This window comes from Eriocheir sinensis, chromosome 6 (assembly GCF_024679095.1).
Source record: "Eriocheir sinensis breed Jianghai 21 chromosome 6, ASM2467909v1, whole genome shotgun sequence".
Taxonomy (NCBI): Eukaryota; Metazoa; Arthropoda; class Malacostraca; order Decapoda; family Varunidae; genus Eriocheir; species Eriocheir sinensis.
Window position 1 is genome coordinate 4,486,627 of NC_066514.1, and position 4,957 is coordinate 4,491,583.

The 4,957-nt window shown below is 40.9% G+C and overlaps 1 long non-coding RNA gene across 1 annotated transcript; it reads right to left on the minus strand.

Moving 5' to 3' along the window:
* Nucleotides 1-635: 635 nt before the first annotated feature.
* Nucleotides 636-1,134, minus strand: LOC126989311 (uncharacterized). Its single transcript, XR_007743168.1, has 2 exons — nt 986-1,134; nt 636-858 (listed from the first exon to the last, which is right to left on the minus strand). It is a non-coding gene; the product is annotated as an uncharacterized LOC126989311 (long non-coding RNA).
* Nucleotides 1,135-4,957: the final 3,823 nt, after the last annotated feature.

Below are 4,957 nucleotides of genomic sequence, written 5' to 3' on the forward strand. Positions count from 1 at the left end.
TTTTTCGAGTCCATTGTTATCTCCTACGTTTATGGCCATAAGAAGTTCAGCAATGACATAGAGAAGATGATAGGGGTGAGGCCAGGCATCTATTGGCAGGCAACTTGGCGCTTCATCTCCCCCATCACAATCTTCACTATCGTGGTTGCCTCCGTCTACCACAGAATCACCAACCCACCAGAATACCCAGGCTGGAACGCTGAAGAGGTCAGTTACTTCTCTACTTATACTATATAGTGACTTTTTCCTCTGCGTTTTACGTTTTACTCTCTTCAGTCACAGTACTAATTATTTTGCTGTTAGTTTTATTGTTTTTTATTTTATAGCTTAAGGTTCTAGGGAGTTGTATTTGGAGATTAGCTTATGATTTTATTGCATGATTATTTCCCAGTAAATTCTCACCAATTCAAGTAAACCAGTGAAGTGAAAGGCAACAGTAAACTAACAATTACGATATAGAGGTTTGAACCCAGAAAGCATAAATGTAGAGTCATTACATATTGAATCAAGCATGCTGTTGTAACTCCTTTCTCAGCATCGTTACATTTTCTAGATACAGGTAACTCTCGATTTATTATATATTATGTCCTTGAAGAGGTCGCGTAAATCAGAAACAATGTAAATCAAACAAGAGGTAGGTTTGTACCTTTATTGCCTACTGTATCACTCTGACTCCTCTCCCTCTCGTGGCTCCTCCTCTGGCTGCCCTTCCCCTCGTGGTAGCACAGCAGCGAGGGTGTTGTTGTTGTTGAGTAGCGTGGCAGCGTGGGTACTGTATTGTTGTTCAAGTGGCGCGCGGTAAGAACTGAGCTCAGCTGTGTGGCCGCGGTGCCGTGTGAGTCCAGTTGCGTGAGACATCTGGTGGCCATCCCATAAAATATCGCGTATACGTGAAAAAAACGTGTAAATTAAACATTTATTTGGATTTTGGACCCCGCGCTATTTAAAAAACTCGTAAACCAAACTCGCGTAAATTGAGAGTTACCTGTAATAACTTGGCTTGGTTTTAACGTACTCTTCTATGACCATAACAGGGGAAAGCCATGGACGTCCCATATCCTGGATGGGCAATGTTCGTGAGCCTGCTGCTGCTGCTGGCTGGCTTCATGCCCATCCCCATCGTGTACTTAATGCGGCGGTTCCAGTGCATCCGCTTCGATACCAACATCCACGAGGCATCCATCAAGCGTGTGGAGACAACCATATCCACACAGGGCATGATCAAAGGAGAGGAGGTAAGTACCGTAGGCTAAAGGGGCATGGGAGTGTTGGTGAGTACTTATGCTTAGGTCTAGGCATGGACGAAGGGGGATCTGAGTATGAAAATTGTACTGTTTTGTTGTGTGTGTGTGTGTGTGTGTGTGTGTGTGTGTGTGAGAGAGAGAGAGAAGCCAATGCGTTTTAATCACTTTCAGTCTCCTCAACTAGTCATTTGTTCCTTTTAAGGTAATATTTCACCAAAATACATGATGCAAATTGAGATAGGACTGAGCATGTTGCTGTTTGGCACAACTATGTATTTTGTTCATGCATTGGATGTGTTCTCATGGCCAGGCAACAGCGATGAGTGTGTCAGACATTCCAGGATATGTCGTAACTGTGGCTTCATATTAGGCCAGTTCGACAGTCCAATACAAGAGTTATCATAAGCGCCCAAACCAAACTGTATACTCTCCACAATGATCCGTTATTTATACTCAATATCAGATAGTAAAGATAATTCCTGTGTGGTTTGCTAGTTTCCTTCTTTATATATCAATGTCAATCACTATACAGTCGTCACTCAAATAGTACGGTTTCCAATAGTTTGGTTTTATGTGGATTTTCATAGATTTTTTTAGGATTTTTAAATTTCCTGACAAGCAGGAAATTTAAAAATCCTAAAAAAATCTTCTATGAAAATCCATATATCTCCGAAACCGAACTATTGGAAACCGTACTATTCGAGGGACGACTGTACAAGGAAATTTCATTGTATTTTGTTTGGTTGGGGAGCTTAGAAACTTCCTGCACTGGACTGTAAAAACTGGCCATTATTTCTTATGATCTTGATGTATTTGAGTGCAATTCAGTCCATACAGACTATCCAAAAAGAAACTGCTCATAAAAAGCTGTTACTGGTTGTTTCTTTTGCTTCAGGAGTAGGACTTAACCCGGTAGCAGCGACGGGCCAAATTTGTGCCATGATATAAACCCCCCAAAATAGATGATACATAAACTGATCACAAATGCTTTGATATATATTATGAAATGGTTTGTGTGAGGGGTGATTTTTTTCTCAATTTTCTCGCTTGGAGGGACCATTAAGAAACACGATCCCAGCTGCTACTGGGTTAATTAGATCATTAGGAGACTGCAGCTAGGTATGAATCACATTAAATTTTGTTGTTCTGCTGTGGCTGCCACCAGATGAGTCTGAAAACTACACTAGGTTATCATTAGTGTATTATGAAATTTTATAATGGTTTTCAAATTTGAGACTCTATTAATTGCTGGATTGTAAGAGTGTAAGAGGAACCAAGGTTACCCAGTGCCAGCTTACCCACTGCCACACATAGGCTGGTATTGTCAAATGCTCTCGCCCCTCCCACCAACTATTTCCCAAGGCCAAAAAAGAGGTTAATCGAGTTGTAATGAGTGTTCTTTTAGGTTCACGGTACAGAAGAAGGCTCAGACTACCACCAGGGTCATAAAAGTACCTCTGGAAATGCCCTAAACTCCCACGAAAGACTAGTAAATTACGTGTTCTAATGAGTGTTCTTTTAGGTTCACGGTACAGAAGAAGGCTCAGACTACCACCAGGGTCATAAAAGTACCTCTGGAAATGCCCTAAACTCCCACGAAAGACTAGTAAATTACGTGTTCTAATGAGTGTTCTTTTAGGTTCACGGTACAGAAGAAGGGTCAGACTACCACCAGGGTCATAAAAGGACCTCTGGAAATGCCCTAAACTCCCACGAAAGACTAGTAAATTACGTGTTCTAATGAGTGTTCTTTTAGGTTCACGGTACAGAAGAAGGCTCAGACTACCACCAGGGTCATAAAAGTACCCCTGGAAATGCCCTAAACTCCCACGAAAGACTAGTAAATTATGTGTTCTAATGAGTGTTCTTTTAGGTTCACGGTACAGAAGAAGGCTCAGACTACCACCAGGGTCATAAAAGTACCTCTGGAAATGCCCTAAACTCCCATGAAAGACTAGTAAATTATGTGTTCTTGGGCGCAGAAATGTTTAAAAATATGGCCCATACACTCCTGGTAGGTCCTGGTATGAATCCAACCTCATTTCAAACCCAAGATACAGGATGCTCAAGGTTGTATTTTAAAACATTTCGTTGCCTTAGTTCACATATTTGACATGGCTTTCGTAGGAGCTGTAGGCCTTTCCAGGGGTAGTTTTATGACCCTGGTGGTAGTTTGACCCTTCTTCTGTGCCATGAGCCTTAAAAAACACTCATGAAAACCTGATTGATCCCCTCTTTGACCTTTAGAAATAGTTGATGTGAGAAGCGATGGTGTCTTAAAATACAGCCCTCAGACCCTTGCTAAGTGACTAACTAGCAAAATATCAATAAAAATAACTCAGGAAATTAAGTTCTTAAGCAAGAGTATTTCACTAATAGTTCCCTGCTGTCCAAAAATTGTCATGATATGCAAGGTATTTAGCCATCTGTTATCTAAAATGACTTACCAGAGAAGCACAGGATTTTTATCAACATGTGCCAAGTGGTACCTCATGCTCCTCTTCATTCCCAAGTTAACAGCACATGGGATGTAGCTTGGCACTTAGCCGGTGGTCAGATGCCTCGCACTGCCTGTCTCTTGCAGCCTATGGCCCGAAGTGAAACATCAGATAGCGAGTGGACAAGACTCTTCATTAATAGGGTAGACTCCTCCAGCAGCCTTGAGTGATGGCCAGTGGTGGGCGGTAGGCATAGGGCTGAGGTGTGTGCTGGCTGCTTACATCCATTCGTGTCCTCCCTCGCTAACACCCGTAGTAGCAGCCACTGTCTTTCCTGGCTTTGCCCATCACAGTGCTGAACTGAACCTAAAAGGAAATCTCACTTGTATATCAATTAAAATTTCTTGGGAATGGTATTGTAATGAAATACTTTAAAGTTTGCCTGCCTAAAGTTGTGAATCAAGCAAATGCATACACATGAACTACCAAGATTATATTTCAGCAAGCAACTTGAAATCCCTGCAGGTTACTTGAGAATAATAGCTACTTAGTTTAATGACAGTCATGAATCTACAGGCACCTTCAGTAACTAAAATTGCTTCAAGCTCCAAAGATTCTCCCCAAGATTGAAACCAAACAAAATAAAAACATTTTATTAAGCTTTAATAAAAAAATTCTTGAACACTCCTGGGCTGAGCCTTGGTGGGCAGGCTGTTTGGTTGTCTTTGGTTCCTCACACTCACTCACTCACATCACTCAGCTCTAAGCAAGTGTCCATCTGCTTGCCTCACCCTTAACTCAGCCACCAGCTAGTGGTGGCGTGACTGTTGCAATGTGATGATAATCTTAATGTGTGGCATGTTCAACAGTGTTTTGCAATTCTCTAGTTGCTCCTGAGGTACAGCTCTACTACAATTTACAAAGGAAGAATCCTGTAGAAAAGTTTAGCCCTCTTAAGGTATTGTTAAGGAACCAGTCAATGGGTCATACCTGTTCTGTTTGGAGTGGTATATAACTTTGTGTTTCTGAGTCCTTTAGTCGACTTAATGTTGTACCTTGCAGTCAACATGCTAACAACTAAGTTACATTAATGTCATAACCAAACTCTGTTTTCAGATTTTTTTTGACATTTGGAAAACCATCATTTGTAAAAGCTTATAGAGCACAGACGGGTGGCATTTGGGTATATTTATTTCATATATATTACTAATTGACAAAACATGATTTTAAATAACTAACAAAGCATTATATATATATATATATATATATATATAT